Source organism: Glossina fuscipes, unplaced genomic scaffold, assembly GCF_014805625.2.
Source record: "Glossina fuscipes isolate IAEA_lab_2018 unplaced genomic scaffold, Yale_Gfus_2 2, whole genome shotgun sequence".
NCBI classification, from domain to species: Eukaryota; Metazoa; Arthropoda; class Insecta; order Diptera; family Glossinidae; genus Glossina; species Glossina fuscipes.
Window position 1 is genome coordinate 11,218,308 of NW_023998416.1, and position 22,552 is coordinate 11,240,859.

General features: G+C 32.1%; 1 protein-coding gene across 2 annotated transcripts in view; it reads right to left on the minus strand.

Moving 5' to 3' along the window:
- Positions 1-21,872, minus strand: part of LOC119633279 (protein phosphatase 1 regulatory subunit 14B) — a 40,664-nt gene extending 18,792 nt beyond the window's left edge. The window contains exons 1-2 of one of the 2 annotated variants that reach the window (XM_038026748.1): positions 21,231-21,872; positions 12,694-12,996 (exon numbers count right to left, since the gene is read on the minus strand). The gene's annotated coding sequence lies outside the window, so the exon portion shown is untranslated. The remainder of the gene's footprint in view (positions 1-12,693; positions 12,997-21,230) is intronic. The other variant, XM_038026747.1, reaches the window with a different exon arrangement.
- Between the last annotated feature and the right edge of the window lie 680 nt (positions 21,873-22,552).

Below are 22,552 nucleotides of genomic sequence, written 5' to 3' on the forward strand. Positions count from 1 at the left end.
TCTGGAATGTAAATAAATTTAAATATTATCATTTCAAATGATATAATTTCAATATATCAATATTCGTTTGTTTTCTACACAAAAAACAAAACCGAAAAAAGTGATGTTTGCAAAACTAACGAGATTGCATACATATACAATATTTACTTACACTCTATCATGGCTAGACATGTAAGGTGAAAGAACTAAATGCTATTTACTGACCAGTGAACAGGGTTCAGAATTTGTCATATAATAATCAGATGGAACAATTACATTACATAAGATGAAGTTTTACCATCCTTTGGTCATCTCATTTTTTCCATCCTTGTATCCCACCTATTTCCGCAACATTTTCAAACGCCCAACGATTCCCATAGAAACGTGAGATATGACAAATAAAATTCGAGATCCATGAATGAAGTTTTCAAGCACAACTTTTAGTTTTTTAAATTCCATTGCAATTGTATTTGTAATAACTAACATGCTCAAGCCAAGCCCAAGAAAACCGCATATTTTGAGTACTTTACCACAAGCGACGCAATTAATTTAAAGTCAGGTGTTTTTTTAATAGTGATGTGTTTTTGCGTGTAAAGTTCTGGATGACTTATGCCGAATTTGTATTTGCCTGCAAGTGTTTACTTTATGAGTAAAAACAAATATGCCGATAATAAGCAGAAAACATCTGTTTAGGAATTTTTCTCTTCAAAAGAAATAAATTTACACCTAATCGTACGTATTGCCAATATACGGTGGCAGAAAATATAATTGTCGTTGACACACCTAACTTTTATAAATGAAATCAATAATGCAAACATATTGAAATAATTTCGTTTCGAAGCCTAACGCAACGCCAGCCCGGGTTAGGCAATAAAAATATTTAAATTTCGCTAAAACTCTTCATTTTTTATATCCTACACGCATGCGTGCAACACCCAGATCGGAAACGAAAATGTTTTGGATTAGAACACTTTTTCGATCACTTCCTATATATAACGGCTTATTTTGCAGAGTCATTATTTACTTTACATCACAAGGTGCACAAGGGTACATTAAATTTGTGGGAATGTACGCAATACCCAGAAGGTTTTAAGGTATATCCACCTTTCACTTTCTCAGTTGAGTTGAGCTTCCTGTTCGTCTGTTTGCCTTGTTTTCTTGTGTTCAACCTCCAACTGTTACGGCGATATATTTTAGCTCAACGCGATTGGAAATGATTCGGATTGGAGAACATTTTCGATCACTTCCTATATAACGGTTTATTTTGAAGAGTTGTAGTGTATCTTATGCTACTTGCGGCAAAAAGGATACCTTGACTTTTCGTGGATGTATGCAACATAGAGCTACCTTTTATTGCCTTCTGAATCACATTCTGAGCCGATCTATGCAAGTCTGTCTGCTGCTATAAACTGCTTTCGCATTTTTATGGCAAACCTACAGGCCGCCATTCTCGAAATGTTTTGAAGAAATTCGTTACACCGCCGTCTTTTTGGCCCATGGACGAATGTTATCGAAAATAGTTCGGAACGGATCACATATTTGACGACAACTCATTTTATTTACTTAATGTTACGTGGCTTTGCTCGTTAATTCTGTTTCGAAATTTGAACAAATATATATTACTATTCTATTCGGGCAAGGCCAATTATTAAATACCCTACACCAGTTCGCCTAGTACAGTTATTCATTTGTTTTGGTAATAATAGACAAAAAGCTACACACAAGCTATACACGCAGAGGCATAGTATGCGGTCATATCTAAACAATAAAACTACGTGGTTCACATTCGATAAAGTTGATTTCTATGTCAATTTATTATTATGAACTAATTTTCGCAACGAAATATTAAAAAGTTATACCTTTTTGCTGCATAATGATTCAGTTTTCGTAGGAATGTTTATATGAGGGAGGGTGGTTCAAGAAATTGCCCCATCCGAACCAAATTTGTCATACCAATTCAGAATGTTCAAATGCTATGACAGAGCGAGTTCTGTCGAGTAATTTTGAAAATTGCAATTTTTTTCCATATAAAGCGTTACACGAGGAGCGGTCAAAGGCGTTCGTCCTGGGATCAAAGCACGTCAGTGTCCAAATTTAATCTTAGCTTGGACACAAATGTGCATGAACAAATGTGCAGATATCAGACGGACAAACAGGCTTAGTGATTCAGAAGGTGCTTCTGAATCGATCGGTATAATAAAAAGTGGATCTATCTTAAGCCCTTCTGCCTGTTACATCCGTCCGATACAAACGTAATGTACCCTGCAAAGCAGCAAAAGGGGAATAGAGTATGAATATTTTTTGTGGAAATCAAATTAAGTTAGAAGTGCTCGAAGCGTATAAGTTGTGTAGCGCTCTTGTCAAGTTCTTCATCTGAATGATGTATGCAAGCTGATAAAACCACCACCAACGTATTTATATTTTTAATCAAATCTATTTATGTTTTAATGAAAATCATTTTCAAGCGAATACAATGTTTTTGATTACTTTTTATGCTCACAGAGTTCATTTTATGATTAAATATTAATTATGTTTATCATGTTATCGTATATTTGATATTTATTTCTTGCCTCAAGCTTGAAAGACAAAAGCCGAATTTTTCGTGCTGTTATGGATAACAAACAATTCATGAAAAATAGGTAAGCAAGAGAAAAGCAAGAGATTTTCACGAAAATACATAACTAACATTTATGAGCAGACGAATGAACAATAGTTACTAATGGTAATTTAAGTCAGTTTCCTATCAAAATCCATATACAATTAAATTTTTTAATCATTTTATTATATCTCTTCATTTACATAACGTTGCCACGATATGTGTACATGCACGTCAGCTCAGTATGTTCGCATTCACTGCACATTATTGCATTTTGCTTATGTTAATTTATATGTAAATAGTTTAATTACCATGTTTTTATTTCAATCTGCTGCATTAATTAAATATTCATTATATTAAAAGAATAAAACAGTTCACGTGCGCCTCAATTCGAATATTTCAACGCACATCAACTGTTCAGAAGGTGACCACCTAGTGTCTGACTGCGTTCAGTTTATGAAATTTAATTTTGTATAAATGAATGCATCGCTGCTAAGCATATAAAAAATGTATTTTCTTAAAGAATAGGCATAACAGTAAACGGCTATGCTCCTACGAAAGTTGATGAAAACCAAGTGTACACCGAATCAAATTTCAGCGAAATTACTTAAAAGGTTCATTAACGAATGGTATGCGAGTTACTAACTTATATTTATAAGTTAGTCGGTATATATATTTGACAAGGTCTGTACCATATACGTGCCATTAAGCGAGCAAGACAAGCCAGTTGACAGCAAAAGTACTTTAAAACTCGATTTTATTACACCCTATACAAATAAATGGCGTTGCAAGCATATATGAAGTTTGTATAGACGCTTGTGTGAAGCCTTCAGATAGCTCGACCAATTGTTATAACAGTCGCACGCACGATTTCACTTTCTGAATCGATCTAACATTATGTGCGTCCGTCGTGTTTCATTGTGTCCAACCTAGAGATCGTAATGTTTGAGATGTTTTGATGACAACCGGTACAACGACGGATTTTGTCTCCAGAACAATGCTGTTTGGATCGGACCACTTTTTCAAGCTCTTCGTCGTTACACGAATAGCAGTCTCTTACTATTATGCTCTTACTTATATTTAAAATAAAGGCACTTCAATAAGTCGACTAACCGTCTCTCGATTAATACATTGCCCACAAAAGTTAGCGATACTGCAAGTCCTCAATATATTTGAAAATGTCAAGTGCATTTCTTTCAGTTCTCCTAATATCCTAACACTGTTTTCTTTCTAAAACGAAAACTCATGTATTTGATTATAAAAATCATAACTGTATATATATATATATATATATATATATAATAAAGTACCCTGCATTACTCGCAATATTAACATTTCATATAAACTTACTTGAGTGCCAAAACGACACAATACGATATTTGCGTGTCCCTATTTATAAATGACCTTTCACACTTAATCTAAATTATTATTTATCTTAAGGGAACAGTTGCTCTGTACACTGTATTTTATTTTGCAGATATAATGTGAACAAGAAAAGAATGTAAAATTAAAAAATCGATGCAATAAATTTCGCTACAAATCAAATTTCTCCAAGTCGTCAAATAGCAATCATTTTCCACCTATTTTTTGGTATAATAACCTTATTAGCTTCTCGAGTGATCTCTTCGTTAATCCTTGTATCAATTTTCACTCAATTTTTGTTATTCCTTTAGTACAGATTAAGGGTTTAAAGGAGTTCTTGCTAGTGTTTAGAACCGTAACTTGTTAGCCAAAATCTCACTATTTCAACTAAGGGTTCGAAGTGTTGTGTTGAAAGTAATGGACGTATATTTGCTTTTTTAAGCTTAGCGACTCTTTGCTTATGACTTTTCATGTCGCTTTTTCAATCGTTTTTTTTTTCGATTCTGACGAGTTCTCTCAACCACAGAATTTTGCCTAAAAATTTATATAAATCAAGCCAATCTTAAGCGTAATTGTAAACCTTTTGATAGCCTTTTAATAAAATTGAAACAGGAGCACTTTTTAAACGCAGTGCACGTTATAGATAAGATGAGATGCAAAACTTATGAGTGAAGGTCGCTGTAAACTTTTTAGAAATTCAATTTTTTTTTTTTTATTGGCTTAAATGATTTCTTAAACAGTCAAGAGTACCATAGAAAAGCAATTGTTTTCGAACATAACTCTATGGCAGTATACGGACCTTTGAAATTTGAACGGTACGCAGCTCAACTCAAATAATTTTCATTTTTTTTCATTCAAAATAATATTTTTTAGGAAAGTACGTACAATATTTTCGATAATAATTTAAACATTTTTTATTAACCGAAGAGAGTCTTTTTATTAAGTCCAAAATTGACCTTTGCACTCAACGTCTCACTAATTATATAAAAGTCAACAATTTTAAAATATCTTATGTATTTTGTAGCTTAAATGTATTTTTTTTTTCCTTTAAATTGAAATTTGTGTCACTTACACTGCGTGCCGCAAAGGCTCTTGAGCTGTTTCTAAAAAATGGCTGCGATGTTGCCCCTTTTTAATACTCTTCCAAAAAAAAATTTGTTTTAATCCTTAATATTTTTCCTTCATCAAAAAAAAAAAAAAAAAATTATGAGAAACCGCCTTAGTGAATATAACACAATTAGTATTCAGTTTAAAATATATTTTAACGCACAGGAGGTGGGAGAAATTTTTTCGTTAACGTCGTCGTCTGGCTTCGAACTTTGCAGTATTAAGGATCGCAAACTTGTAACCAGCGAAAGACTTTCATTTGATTGAACATTTTTCGTTCACTTGACAGTTTGCAAAGGTGTTGTTGTATTTCCTAAATCGCTGAACTTTACATAAATATTTGTCCGTTCCGTTCCATTATTAAATAAGAAAGGTTTGAAAAGAAAGCCTTAAAATAGGCTTATGAGTGCTGATCATGCAAAGCAACTAACAGTTAAAATCTATGAAAGAGCGCTTACGAGGGCTGTATTTGTTCTTTATACTCCTAAGAAGTAATTCAATGACTTATTTCAGATCACGAGAAACTTTCATTAAAGAAAGTAAGAGCAAACTTCATGTACGTTTTTATACAAACGAAAGGACTCTTAAGCTCCAAGGCGATTGCAGTTCTCCTTAATTGTTACTTCTGAAAACACAAATCAGGTTACAGTGTGAATTGCAGATCATTGTTACTCTAATGATGCCATAGTAGACGCTGCATTCTTTCGTTACACTTCCAAGAGGAAATTCATTAACTTACTTTAGAGCGACGAAAATTGTTACTTAAAAAAAAAAGAGAGAACTTCATGTACCTCTTTATAAAATCCAGACGACGATTAAGCTCCAAGACGATCGTTACTTATTGAAGCACAAATCAGGTTACGGTGTGAATTCATTCTATTTACTGGTCGTCATGGTTCGAAAAATTCTATAAAAATTCTTAAAAAATTTTTAAAAATTAAAACATTCTCTTATATACACACTACATGTATATATATACTTTTTTTTTTTTTTTTGAAGAATTACATTAAAGAACATACGATATTTTTATTATATTTTTATAGTATATTTTTAAACTATTTTCTTAAAAAAGCATTTTCCTTGAATATTCATGTGTGCATCTGTCAGAGTTTCTCGTCTGTTGGCGTTAGTAGCCAGCGAAGAAAAAAACAAGAATGGAGACCAAAAAGTTTATAAATAAATTATTTTGTCATCGCATCACAATATATTTACATATATTATGTATGACACACTAAAAGACGGATTATTTAAATTTCAATTTCTTTAAAATCTCAGTTCGGAATTTTTTTTTAATTTTCCTTTTTTTCTTTTTTCTTCTTAATTATTGAAACTACTTGATGACAGTTAACATATGACATAAAATTTACTAAAGGTTTTTATTGTAAGAGTTTTGAACTTCGTTTATACCATAGTCTATAGCTCAACAAATAAAATGCGCATTCGGGTCGTGCCAAATGCGTTTTCTTCGCCCCTTTAGGGATAATATCAAATATATCAAATATATATATATATATATGTATATATATATATATGCAAAAAAGTTTCCAGAATTGTTTTCTTTTATAAATTTATTTATATATATATATATATATTTTTAATAAAAATTTAAAAAATATTTTTACGAGTGCGCATTAAATCTCTTTCACTATAAAACTGAATAAATTATTCAAATGAATTTCCAAAAATAAAATCGAAATAGATATTCTCGGAAGTCTGATGAAATTCATAGTAAAATTTTGATAGAAAATAATTGCTGCTGCTAACATAAACTTGTGGAATTTTTCTTTTTTTTTTTTAATAATAAAAATATATTGTCACTTAAATTTTCCGTTCGACAAGCAAACTATATGTAATATCCATGTGAATCCAATGAAAAGCATTTGCGAAATGTATATGGAAGTATGCAACATCTACATAGAATATCAGGGTTTCCAACGAACAGTTAAAAGTTAGTTTAAAGCTCATCGGGTTTTATAAAAGAAATAATTACAGTTAGATCCAAATGTTGGACCACATAAATATAAATCGGCTGAGTGGCCAAGTAGTCAAAGGATCTCGACTAATACGGTCAATGGTCGTGTGTTCAAATGTCATGTCCCCTAGAGTTTTCAATAAAGCCGACTGCCTTAGACGTAAGTGCTTTAAGACTTTAGTCTTAGAATTTATTTCTCTGGCTAAATAATAATAATAAGTCGGGAATGTAAAGGGGAGTTTGTTCTGCAGTAGAAGACGATGAAGGGCTGGTAGACTACAGGTAGTCTAAACTATATTAATATAAAAAAAAAGAAAAAACTGAACTCCGAAGCAAATGTGAAATAAGCGTAAAGCCTTGAATGCAAGATAATAACGTTTCCTTTGAAGGCAAACTTTTTGCTTTTCTAGGAACATTCTTCTTTGCCTTACCGCAGTTGATGAAGAAGCAAAGATAAGTAGCTAAAGCGATCGATACCGCTTGTTTTATAGGAGAAAGAACTGACGGGATCGCTATTAACCCTTTCATAATTGGTTTAAATCCTCTCGATTAATTTCTCTAGGTTTTTCTTAAATTAGATGTTGGAGACCTCTGTCTTAAATATATCTGCAATGTTTGTAGATAGGTATAAGTGAACTTTACTTTATTCATTGCCATAGTCAATGCTTTCATTATAATGTAAAGTCAATGTACTTGTGTTACGCAAACATGCCCACAATACATGTATATATGTAATTATATTTGCGCTTCCATACGTAATTACGATACATCTTTTGTAATATATGCACTCATATGCGCACATATATAATGTTGAAGGCAAAAATAAAAAAAAATTTAATTTACATACGAAAATCAAATTTAAAAATTTTTGTATGATTGTATTAGAGTGTCTCTCTGCAACAAATACATAATTGGAATTTTACTACAAACTTCTTACTCCATAAAAATAATGAAACAACAATAAAAGTTGTGAAGGGTATGCCAATGCGGGTTAGCTGATATATTCTCATACCGATCGTTGCAGAATGGGAGAATATTGTAGTTTTTGTTTCTATCTACCTGTCTCCGCCTTTCATTTCGTTTCCGGTTTTAACAATATGTTGAAACTATGTAAGAGAGTGTACGAAAGAAGAATTGTAAAAAAAAAAATTTAGATACCTTTTATACCATAGTTGTAGACATCACAGATGTTGATATAAAATTATATCTTTGGCGTAAGCGAAAGTCCGAAGCGGAAGCACACTTAAACGGTCGAATGCCAAACTAATAGAAAGAGAAAAGGATTTGCTTGAAGTAAAGCATGGGTAAGTGTGCTTGATTGAGAAAACTTTAATACGGTCTAATGTATTCTTTAAAGCATGACTTGGTCTTAGTTGAATATGATTAAATAAGTTTTGAAATAATTTTTCAATTTCAAAACTTCAGTTCATTTGGTGATACCCTCTATAACATGCATTAATATGCTGATACAAATGTATGGTTATGCGTCTATTGATTAACTTCTTTGAACTGACTCCATTTCTCAATATCAATGTGGTTGTGTATGCATTTTACGACCGAGGCATAGTAAAGACGCAATAAGAGTCTGCCAATTTGCGCTATTGAATAATAAACAGAAATTTAGATTATTTGTCTCTGGTCTCTGGTTTGCTTCTTTTTCTTTTTTTTTTTTTTATATTTTTTTTTATTACATTTCAATGCATCCTCCTGTTTACGTACACTTGCTTTCCCTGCATGCAGTCCTCTTTATGTCCATTTGGTTTGTGTAAATATAGTATTTTCTTGCTTCGCTCTCGTTTTCTTGTTGCATTTCACTATAAAAATGCAATTGGATGCCTGCATTTGTTTATTATTGCTTGATAATGTTAATAACTTTCGCAGTTTTTTTTTTTTCATAGTCTGCGTCTGTTTACATATCTAAACGTCAGCGGGCTTGCATATATGTGCTAATAATATAAATAAATAAATATTTTTCTCTGCCAATTTTTTTATAGAGAGATTTTTAAAGAGTTTTTGTAAAAGTTTTGCAAACTTTTTTAAAACCTTTGCTAAAAGTAAAATTGAAGTATTATTATAGTCTCAAATTTTAAGAACCCTTAGGGAAGGAAGCGCGGATAGGTTGTAAAATCTGAATATAGTTTCGTTCACAATTCGTGATATACAGTAAAAGTAAAGTCGAACGTAATCAGAATTACATAACTGGATTATATTATACTCTATTCCACCTGCGCATACAGAGAGCATATTAAGTTTCTTGCAATATATATAATACTTAGAAGAGCTAGAAATGAGCCCACCTTTTATTATATCACGCGATTCAGATTCCTTTTCTGAGTCGATATAAACTTGTCTGTCTGTCTGTTTGATGACTGTTCATACATCGAATCTACAGGTCACAATTTTTGAGATGTTTTGATGAGGCTCTGTACACCGGCATGTTTTTGGCTGAAGAATGAACGCTGATTGAAAATAGTTCGGATCGGAGCCCTTTTTCGATCAATTTCTATTTATATATTTATTTATATATATATATATATGCTATACAAGTTTTTACTTATTTTATCTATGATTCGTTATTGCAAATAGATAATAGTCTTCGAATTTTCTCTTATTAGAAATATATTTACAAACAACCATTTTAGCAGGTTAAAAACTTCAATTTTCTTCTTTAAATGATGGGCTAGCTTCTAACTAAGTGGACGTTACCAAAGATAACATAATTAATAGGTTTAAAACAGATACTTTGTGGATGAGTGTCATATATCTCCGTCAGGTACATATAGATGGCCATAGATGGTCCTAATAGCACGTGTAGAGGACATTCATGACTAAAGTTGTTTTCTTTTTATTGGTTGGAGTTCTGCCAACGATCAGCACTCGTAACTTTAGTACATGTCGTAACGCAGGGATACCAGATTTTCTTCGCCCGAACGATATAAAAGAAAGTCTTTCTTGCGTCCTATGCGCGACTGAGTCTCTTTGGCAGGAAGGCTGTATTCTGCGTTCGTTACGGCTACAAGACTTTCATCTATTATCAGCAGTTAAAGTCGACTACAAGGGTCAATGCCAAACACTATCAACAAAAATTAGTCAAGTAGAACCATTTGCCGTTCGTATATTCACATGATGTCCATCCAGTGAAATTGATTTCCGATACGTTGGAAGAACTCAACTAGGAAGTGCTAGCCCCAGCGGCTTACTCACCAAACCTAACTTTTTGCGATTATCGCTTGTTCAACCCGAGAGATCGTGCAGTTGCTGAGCGTGTGTTTCACTTCTGGCGAAAATGTGTGAAATTGACTCAACAACCTGTTTGCCTCATCAGACCCATATATTAAAATTCCAGCTTCATCTGTCCGTATCGGCCAAATGCATTAATTATTTTAGTTATCCAAGTCATGCTAATGATCAGGTAATTAACTCAACGCGTTCTAAAAACTGATTAATCAAAATTTTAGTTTTGCATACATATATACGCACACATGTTCAGATGAAAAAAGACTTTTAAATCGATTGTATGTGTGATACATACGGTTTGCCTGCAGTGTTTAGTGGATCTATAAATGAACTAAAGTGTTTACAATGGTTATCTTCATCTATGCGAGAAGGATATGAAAAACAAATGAAACAATTCTTCTAAGCATTGCCTGCAAGTGTATGTCCTCACTTTGTAACATCTCATAAAATATGTACGCTTTCATTCATTGTTTGAATTTGACAGCGTCTCGCTTTGCCTGTCCATGACTCTATTATCGGAATACATCTGACGAAAGCATGCTTCAAGTACATGAAAACTATGTATAAAAATTTTCTAAAATGTTTTCATAATTAAATCTAATAATTTTGCTTTTTTTTTATTGTTACTCATATGTAAGAGGCGGTTTTCAATTAAAGCTGAACATAATCGTATCGCATAACAATCACTTTTCACAATTAATGAAATAATAATAATTAATAAAACTTTTCTGAAATATAAACTTTATGATTTTGTATAAAACAACTATCAACAACTAGTAACGTCCTCTACCAATGTGGTACGTCAGCCCGTATCTCCATTTATTCATTATTTATTTACTATTTCAGAGGTTGTTGAAATATTTCATTACATACTTATTAAGTCATTTGTTTAAACATATATAGTAAAATAATGAAGGAAATAATTAAATAAGCGTAAAAAGAAATACCGCGAATCAGAAGTCGTATGAATTGTTTACTAAAACTTTATTTATACATTAGAGGTAATTATTTTGAATGATACAAAATAATCTTCAAAGAAAAAATTAGTTTATAAACTATAAAAAAATAAGTGGAAAAATTAAATGAAATATTATTAAAAAAAAAAACCAAAAAATTCCAAAAAGGTTAGAGAATATTTTTCGAAGTCACTTTCGATGAAAAACATGCAACAAAGGCAGTGTTCACCATGCGAATGGAGTTTTTCAGGCGAATTTCCGAGCAAAAAAAGTAGGAAGGAAGATAGGTAGCTAAAGATGCTCTCCCCACACCACAGCGATTCTACTCTCCATCTCTATAGACTTTACTCAATATCGGAAACCGTAATCCGGTTGCTGTTTGCGTAGAAACTACATGCCGTACGACTTTGCCGACGCTTTTCGGACCAATTTCAAGCCTCAGTCCACCTGAACCATAGGTGTTACGCTTTTGTCTCTAATCTTGCTCGATCACCACCTTACCAAAAAAAAATCCATAGTATAGAAAATTTGCAAACATTCCCTGAGAAGTTGGTCTTCAAAAAAGAAAAGGGATAAACCAATAATTACGAGGGGATATTAAATGATTAATCCATTCTTCCACAAGAAAATAAAAATTCATTAAAAAATAAGAAGACCATTGTCGGCCCTGGCCCTATTAACAAGCACGCTACAACGTCCGACTATTATTCATATAACGACTTTTGAAAATAAGGCCTTATAAAGGAAGTGCCCGAAAAAGTGATGCGATCCGAAACATTTTCAATAGTATTCGTTCTTAGGCCAAAAGATATCAGAGCGTCAAATTTCATCAAGGTATCTCAAAAATTGTTGCGTAAGATTTAAAATTAATCAGAAAGTCATTTTGAACCGATCGGTAAAATAAAAGTTTTCTCTATCTCAAGTACTTCTGAGTATTGCGTACGCCCGCATAAACTTTATAAACCCTTGCACTACAAATGGTATAGGCTGTAACGATTTATGCACAAAATACGTATTGTTCATGTTGACATCATTTGCTAAGTAGATGTTCTATGTTGAAAGCTGCAATTAACCATTGTTCAAGCTTGAAAGCCACACCGAAGCCCATCTGCTCATTTGCAAATTGTTGTATAGGATTTCCTCCTTTCGTAATACTTTCTCTTTCACTATGGATTTCAATAGCCTTTAAATCTACTTTGGTAAAAGTTAAGTCAATGTGAGATATTCAATACTTCATCCCTTTTATAAAACAACTCTGACAAATTTACTCCAAAATGCTATTCGTGTACGAATATAATAATACATCTATTTAAAACCTGTACCCGTATTCGGATGAATGATGAAAATGTAAAAGCAATTTCAAATTAAATTGCTTATGCACTTCTTTTATTGCTTTGACTGTGAATTCTTGAATTAACGTAATGGAAATGAAGATAATTGAAAGCACACTTCTCTTCGTTCCAGTTTAGTTCCAGTTTACTTACTGATTGTGCCCGTTGTGCATCCATTTTCACCCATTTGATCTAAAAGTTCCTTTGCAAGGATAGGCGGGTGGATATGATTAAAACAACTTCGAATGCCAGGCGAATTATTAACAAACGCACACATCTTACTACCGAAATTATTAAATCATTCAATTATAATTATAAAATTTTAAAATTATTTATTGTAATTTCTGGTATCACAACAAAACAACTCCTAATTATTGCGGTCTAAAGGGAAGTAGATTTATTCTTGTGAAATTTCACGTATACACTGCTAGTTATTCACAAGGAGCACAACCGCACCTAAAAAAAAAAAAAAAAATTATAGAAACATAGTTCCCATCATTCATGCTTTATAAAAATGTTGCAAACAAAAACAAAAAAAAAAAAGAAAGAAAAAACAATATTCTCATAAACAACAACAAAAGTTAAGTGTAAAATTTAATTAAAAAAAAAAAAAGAAAAAACCTAATATTTAATTTATTTAAGCACAGGTCTACAATATTAACAAAACCCACCCAAAGCGTATTCGTCCACGTAAAACGAACTGACAGGTACAAACTAAAATCAAAAGTTAGTCAACAATAAAATCCATAGTTATCCTACAATCTTAGTACGCGGCATACGGGTTTTTAGTTTACCACATCAACAATTTGGTTTGAAAAGAAGTTTACATAGAAAATGTAAATGAAAAACACATCCACTAATAGAAAGATAAGAATAGTAGTTCAATACAAATAAAAACATTATAATTGGGCAAAGCCGCTTTTAGATACCCTTCACGATTTCGCCTAATACAATTATTCATCGCTTTTAGTAATAACACAACCACATATTACACATAATTTTTATGCAAAGGTATACACTTCCTATGAAAGCCTGCTTATTAAATGAATCCTTATTTCGGTTGGTGTTCAAAAATAGATTTACGTGGTTCAAATTCGTTAAAGTTGATTTTCTATGTCAATATTGTGAAATCTATAATTTTTTGATATATAAAAAGACAGTTTCCGTAGGTAAGCTTGTATGGGAGAGGTTTTAAAAAATTGCCCCATCTGAACCAAATTTTTTATACCAATTCATTATGTTCAAATATTATTACAGAGCGAGTTTTGCTAAGAAATTTTGAAGATTACAAGATTTTTACAGACAACGACTTTTCAAAATATCGTTTCGCGTTGAGCAATCGGCCCAAATCATTTTCATTAGCGTTTGTCTTTGGGACGAAGCACGTCACTGTAACAAATTTCATGAATATGTCTTAAAAATTAAGACCTGTCTTTCAACACAAATCTACATAGACGACATCAGACGGGTAAACAGACGGGCAGACAGGATCAAATCGATTGAGAAAATGATTCTAATTCGATCGGTATAATCGTTATAGTCGGTTCTATCTTACGCCTTTGTGTCTGTTGCGTACGTCCGCATAAACTTAGCATATTCCGCTAGACAAGTCGTGTAAGGTACAATAATCGACATTGCACAATATTTCGTTCTCGACCTCACCATTTGTACGCAAGGCGTATACAATCAATTCGCTTACTGACGGTGGTGTACGGTTCACATGGTTAAACTCGAAGTTTCCGAATAATTTACTTTAGAGCAAAAAAAAAAATAAATAAATAAACAATTCATTTCTGAGCACCGTAATAGAATTGTTGCAAGAAAGACTAGAATCCCCCCATTGGTGGTTTGAGTAATCGTAACTAAAAATGCAGTGATTTGAAACTTAAAGACAAAAACAAATAATGGTTTTTTTTATTCTTTCTTTCCATATTTATGCGCGCCGATTGAAATAGACATACGATATATGAATGCATAAATGCAATATCAATAATAAAAAAATAATACAATAATACAATAATACACATTAACAATTCTATAAATGAGGTTGTTGCTTACTCTACTAACGTACGGTTAAGTCTGACTAAATGTCTGCAATGAATTGAAATGGAAAAATAAAAAATGCAGTGAAATAACGACTGATTGTCTTGAAAAAAAAAAAGAAAAAAAAAAAAAAAAAAAAAAAAAAAATTAATTAAAAAAACGATTTATTTTTTTTAAAAAAAAAAAAAAAAAAAAAAAAAAAACCATAATGAGCTTTAGTTATTATACCGGTTGACTTTTGTTTAAAACAAAGAGAGGAAGGAAAAAACAAGCTTATGCACAAATGTTGCTCAGACAGCATGGTACGGGGCATGTACAAAATGAAAAAGAAGAAATTATGATAAAAACCCAGTGACACCAATGATGACTTAAAAAAAATTGACTGGAAATATATAATGTGCTTACGCATAGTCGGGGCGCATCGAATTGATCAGTCGATATGTAATTTAATTATGAAATTAAACTAAAAGAAAAAATAGATTAAAGCGGTAGTTTTTAGAAGTAAGATGTTGGACACACTCTTCTACTATCACTAGTTTTGTCCTGGTCGTCGTACATTCTGCTTAAGGCATACATACCCTTGCAAACATAAAAGCTTAAGCGAAAGCCGAAATTCGATGCCTATGTTCTTAGGCTGAGTTTAGAGAAAGCTTGAGAATGCATGATACATGCGCAAGAACAAACTAAAGAATGCAGAACAAAGAGAATTACAAAAGTTGGTTATACAATGCTTTAGGCAAGACAAAGACAAAAAGCCAAATATCCTTATCGCTAAGCCTTCGTCGTCGAAAGTCAAAAAAAGTCGATCTACTCAGTGTTAATAAAAGCTCATCGCAAATCGTAGAGCGTCATCGTTCATAAGATGATCGGATTTTCAGCGCGAGAGAATAGAATTCATAATAAGAACAAGGCTATTGCCTTGGAACTTTCCAGAGTGAAGCACGTGTCGAGAAGATCTTCCAAAATGTTTTTTTTTTGCGATTATGTCGAGCAAGGTTGACCGCATTCATTGGTTTATGGAACACCGTTAGGAACATATGAAAACATGTTCCTAATGGAAAGAAAAAAGCTGGTTAACCGCTTAGCAACAGAAACGACATTAAGAGAGGTCGGCGGAATTTTCTTTTGCATTTTACAATCGTATTAACATGAAAGTCTTTCGAAGAGAGATGTGGAAAATCAATTAGAAGATGTTGTGTCGATAGGTTTTGCTTGGGCCGTGAAAATTTATCAGCGGATCACGCGAACTTCTCAACGATTCGTACCAATACCCGCAGCACTAAGATAACTAAGAGAAATTAGCTTCGGGTTAGGATTATCCCTCAATAGTGAAATAATCGAACTATCTAAACTTGGGGCCCGAAAGTATTTTAATGAGCCAACTGTCACACTCGCAGTTATCAAAACTGTGACAGTGGACTTGGCTTAAAGCTACTATAAGTTCGTTAGTTTCTGTCAACACATAATGGTAAACACGTTTATAGTCAAACGTAAGCTACGTAAGTAAGGGAGATATGGTTTCATCTGATGGATATCGGAGGCTTGTTTACATTTTTTCAGTTTCGCCAGAGCTTTGATAAAAACATTTTTCTTTTAGAAAAAAAAGGAATCGAAAAATTGCGAAAATTTTTCATGAATTGCTCAGTTGACCCCGGTTGGAACGAGTTATTGGACAATCAGTTGATTGCCGATAAAACATCGTCTTACTCATCATCAATCGTACATTAATGTGATACGAAATTTACCTTTTGACTACGTGCTGCCAATGTAGCTTTGGCCGGAGTAAGTTTTTATTATTTCTTGCAGCCTTCCGATCCCTGCACACGCACTTATCACACAAACCTATATTACGACGAAGAACTTCCTGTTAAGCTTTACTATGTAAGATGTGCTAAACTTTATATTTTACTCTTCGAATATATTATTTCTTTATATACGTTAGCATTCATGATGTTATGATGCATTCAGAAAGAAAATGGGTTGCATTGATATAGGAAAAAAGCTTTGAAGTGTCATACTAACATATTATGTTGTAGTTACGAAATAGGATGCTTTCTCTTACGTAGCATGCACAGTTTTGAACATAGCCACATATTCTCAATGACTTTGATTTGAAATGCATTTATTACAAATAAAATAGAAGCAAGTAGGGGGCATCGATATATTCGGTCTAAGCTACATTTAACTTGTTCATTATTATTAATTTCACAAACTTAATATGATTTGCTCAAGTTTCTTAGGAAATGACATTTAAGAATATGAATTTGATCTTTACTTTACGATTTCTTGAGCTCACGTTACTCGTGGTGGTTTTTTAAGTCAATTAAGCTGACTTTCTTAATTGCTTTTAAACAAAAAAAAAAAAGACATCAAGAAAAGAAATCAGTTATTTTATTACGTTATATAATATCACTCTACAAAACTGTTAACTCTTCAGAATGACAAACTTCACTTTATACCTTTGGGAGCAACTCATTGTATTGTACCGAGGAACATTACGGCTCATATCGTTGTTTCGTGTAAAAAGTTTAATTGACGAGAAAATAAAATCCGTTATTCGGTTTTTATTATGTAAATAATGAAAATTCGATGGCATATCATAGCATATTGCATGTTTTACATATTAGGTTGGGGAGAAAGTTTTATCGTATTTTATATACAATATCTGAATTTGATCATCCTTTTCAGCCGAATGGTGGATACGAAGTTGCTTGGCAATTGTAAAGTGGTTAGGTGTGGGTTACTCTCCAACAGGGACAGCAAAATGTCGTTATCGCCCAGATTAACAAACCCTATTGAGATTGAAATTTTCGAAAAGAAATTTGGCAAACCTTCTTTGACAAGTCCGAACTTCTCTTCCCAACCTGTCAAATAGAACTTTCGGGAACTTACACCGAATGCAATGTCTTAAATGCACTTTACCCAATGCGATCTTGTGCGCTCTGCCCTTCCTAACTAGCTGATGGGATGGATATTGAAAGCAGACCGCATATGACGCAGTCTACTTGCCGGATGTGACTTGACGAGTAAAATACAACAAAACTTTCCCGCTAACCTAACTTTTTTTCCTCTACTCGGTTTAAAGGAAAACTCGATAGCGCAAATGTATGATCCAATATTCGGTCTTTGTATGATTATTACGAAAATCGGTAGCGATTTTTAAATTATATATAATTTTTTTTCAAATAGGAAATACACACAAAAATCCTTCATATGACTTTCACTTCCTTCAAATGCATTCGTAACGTACATGAAAAACCTCACTTATTGTGGTCAGCATTGACGGGCGATGTACAAGGAGCAGGAACGTAATAAACCAATTTAACATATTCAAGCTACACTATTATCGAACTTTTCTAACTTATATATATATATGTATGTAAAATGTACAGAAAATAAATTTTCTTGAATTTCACGCGCCTCGTAAAAGGCAAAATTACAAAAATCATATATACCAGTTAGCTACTGTTTTATCTTATAGTTTTTCTTTCTTTTGTATGATAAAAAAATCAAAATTCAACAGATATGCTGTTACGTGCTCTCCATGACGATGCGAGATCAATACCTACTTGAGCTGCTATGCTACATTTTGAAAGATATGTTAACACATTGTCAGCGGTGTCTATAAGACTCTTACCTTTATTACGTATATATAAAATACATACAAAGAAATAATATAATATAACTAATGAATATAGCAAATTATTACCACACATATAAACGAAAACTGACAATAAATGAGATAAAAAATAAGAAACGTGTACATATATTTGCTTCAAATCATTGTTGTCTGCTTGATTAGATGTTAAAATTTCGTGAGTAATATCTTAAATCAATGCCGCCTACAGAAGTCATAGGAAATTGATGAAAATTTCTTGGTATAATAAAATTTCGTAAGCAATATCTTATCTCATTACATCCTAGAGAGGTCGTAGGAAATTGATAAAAACTTCTTTGGTGTACTTTATGACAGGACTGTCTGTCACTACATAGGATCTACTTTCAGAATTGACTTTTTCTTGGATTAATTTTTGCAACCATCTCCCAACTTGAACACCAGCTGGCAAACGCTTCTTTAATAATTCACATATATCTTTGTCTTTACGACATTGAAACTTAGTGTGTATTTATACAGATTATTATATGATGATGTGAGTAAAAAGAAAATTATTCGACATGTTTTTCCTTTTATATAATCCATTTATTCACTTAAGACATTTTCTACTCATAAATCACGTAATTATCTGATTAACATAATCAGCATTTAATTGAGTTATAATTACAATAGAAACATTTAAATGTCAATTTGTGTGAGTTGAGGTCATAAGTAAATATTTTCAACAAGAAAAAAAAAACAAAATTTATGTTGATTACAATTTCTATTATTTAAGATTTTAAGCACATAATGCAAATGAGAAAATTTTCATTTTTTCACATTTTCAAGTATTCATTATCCATCTGTATTGTGAATGTTCAAAGTTTGCTATATTTACAAAGTCGAGACATTTAATGAATTTCGTTACGTGTCTTATATCAGAATACTTTCGTGCACTACGCAGGAGTTAAATAAGAAATTACTTGAAAATGGAGAGGATTTGTTTCTTTTTTATTGCTTAGAGCACTCCTCAGCAGACTGCATTGTCTTTCATTTCAATTTGTATGAGTAACCTATAAACAAAAAAAGAACGGACTGTTCTAAGGCACGTTTCCAAAATTTATTAAATAGAAGAACTTGATCATCTCGTATTTTGCACATTTTCTATCCCATTAGACCTGCTATTAAGACGCCGGAAAAGAGTGTGCAGAGCAAGAGAGAAGTATGTTTAACTATTGAGTACCCTCTGAGAGATATGTTGGCATATTCGGCCGAATGCGGTTTCTAACTCACTCAAAATGGTGAATAATTTATGAAAAAGATGTGCACAAATATTCGATTGTTACTCCCTGCGCGGATATATGCAATGCTCAGAAGGCCTTGAGATGGATATATCTTTTATTATACGGATCGATTCAGAATCACTTTTCTGAGATTGTGTTCCAGCTGCAAGTTGCGATTTTTGAGATATATTGATGAAATCTGGTATAGCGAGGTACTTTGGCGCAAAGACGAACGCTATTAAAAAATTGTTCGGAACGCGGCACTTTTTTGACCACTTCCCATATAACGTCTTATTTTGATAAGTCTTTATGAGAAAGAAAAATTGGTTAGTAATAGTATTACGGCATTCTAAGTTGGTGTGTAAACTTTGGATTGCATGGACCAATTTCGTTCCGACGAAAACTGAATCTTGAAAAGGCCTAATTTTTAATACTTCTTGATAAAAATTCGTTCACATTTTTGTTTATATTTAATCCTTTGAGTCAACCAAATTGGATTTTTGTAATCATTCCCTATATATATCTATATATATATATATAAATATAACTAAATTTTAGCATAAGTGAATCTGTGTCCAAAACTAGACTTAGTATTCTTTGCATTATCTGTTACGTAAGCCTGAAAATTGATTGAAAGTAATGTTTTGAAGCCGCAATGCGAACGGAGAACAAATTGAAATTTAATGAGATTTACTGTCAAGAACATATTAAGAAAATTGCAAAGAAGAAGAACAACTTGTAGAATGTCTTTGAATTTTTCGTATGAGAGACCAGTGGCATCAGATTTGTCTTACCATTGAGCATGCAACATATAAAGATGATATGAGAGGAAAAAAGAATATGAAAGAATTTCTTATTCCTATCAGAAATTAAAAATAACAAAAACAAAAAAAAAAAATAATGCACGAAATGTTACCCGCATATTAAAATATCTCTAAAAATCTGAACAGTTGGCAAAGAACCATTATATTTGAAGTTTTCAAAAAATGTGGTAGTTATTCGGCGATTACTGAGCACGATTTGATTGATGTCAATAGGAATTATGCAGGTAGATGCATGTATATGAAGTGAAAAACGACCGCGGAACATGTTAAAATTCAGATGCTCAAAAGCGTAAATAGATTTGTTGAGCCGGTGTTATGCTCTAATGAGCTGGATAGCGTTTATAAATCCATGTCACTCTTTTGCTTTAATAATCAAGAAAGAGTAACATAGACCGAGAGAGAGAAGAAGAGAGAACGAGATAGAGAGAATGATGGGGAGACGTAGAGAGAGGAAGTCGCAATCAAAGAACAGGTTGCATACATACATACATATATATAGACAGAAAATAGGGGATTATTAGCATAAAGTATTCCTTGTAAAAAGAGCATAATATAAATAAGTTCTTATTAACGACAGGTGCAAGCGTTAACCTTAATAAAGTAACACAAAAAAAAAAAACTCTTTTTTTAACAACCAAATTTTCTTGATACTTCATAGTACATTCCTCTTTAAGATATTATCTGTACATATAAAGTCATATAGCCAAGATGTCGGTGCACTCAACTGCACAATGCTCGTCTCTAAATACTTATACCGGTTCTGAATATTGTTCTTATCAAAAAAAAAAAAAAAAAAAAAAAAAGAGAAAAAAGACAGTCAACCAAATAATCAAAAAGAAGAGTAACATTTGTTTTTTTTTACCATAAATTCATTTGTTTTCTCAAGAATTGTTTAAACAAAATAGAAGGCATTAGATTTTGACCAACAAATACATATATACTTACATGCAGACTATAAAGAAAATCATGCAAAATATGATATTAACTTTTCTTTAGCAATTTCCTGCACAGTAGTTATAGCTGGATTACCAAATGAAGTTGTTGCTCCGTAGTATGGGGAGTGTGATTGTGCTCTACGTACGTAATGGGTACTTAAACGGGACTCTTGCTTTTAATTAAAACTTTTTCTCGTTAAATTAATTCTTCATACATATTCCATATATATATATATACATATATATATATATATATATATATATGCAGCTAATAGAGATGATTATATAGACATGCAAACATTAACACATTCACGTGATATATCTTTAAAAATCCAACACGTTTCATTTAACTGTTTGTTTGTTTTTTTTTTTTTTTTTTTTTTATAAAAATTTTTTTTTTTTTATTTTGATTTTATTTTTTTTCTTTTTTCCTTTCCTTTTAACACATTCATGCACTCCTCAAACAGTGGCGGCTGTAAAAATTTCCCGTAATCATATATGTTCGCGAGGTTTACAAATCATTAGGAAAAAGAAAGATACACATATATAGAGAAATAAACACACTTGCTTTTTTTTTTTTTTGTTTTATTATTCAGACTATAAAGCTTGTTTCTATATGTATTTCTTAGATATTCGTTTTAAAGCGCGCGCACCGTATCTATCATCAGCTCACGTTAAGCACCAAAAAAAGACTAAAGACTGCGTTCGACTCTTTCATTCAGTTTCCTAGTTACACTTTGTTATTCACGTTTCTTCTGCCCTTGTCTTTGGATACCAATGCATGTACATGCATACATACAGCGATACATGTTCATGTAAAGCTACTGTTAATATTCTGTTAACTATTGTTAAGTGTACATTTTGCTTTTGAATTACATTAACGCAGAACAAGAATTTTCCTTAAAGACAAAAAAAAAAAATAATTTAAAAATATTTATTATTCGTAAGAGAGTAAAATTGGTTTTACGATTGATTTGGCTCTTTGTTTTTCGTTAAATATATTTCTCACATACTGATAATCGTAATACATAAGAATATAGAAGTAACAGACGCTAGATAAATTATTCCTAATCAGCGGAAAATGTAAATGCCGGCCGGACTATTGCTCAAAAATTTTTATGGAAAAGTGTACATTTGCACATAATTTTGTGGTTGAAAAATGTAAAGTAAAAAAAAAGAAGAAAATAACAAATAAAAGTTAAAAAAAACGTCAAGTCCAATTTTTTAATATCTACTACTAGCTCGGGTGTAGTGCCCCCTTCTTCGTTAAATATACTTTGCATTATATTATATATCGCATGTATTTCAAATATATATACAACGAGCAGCTAT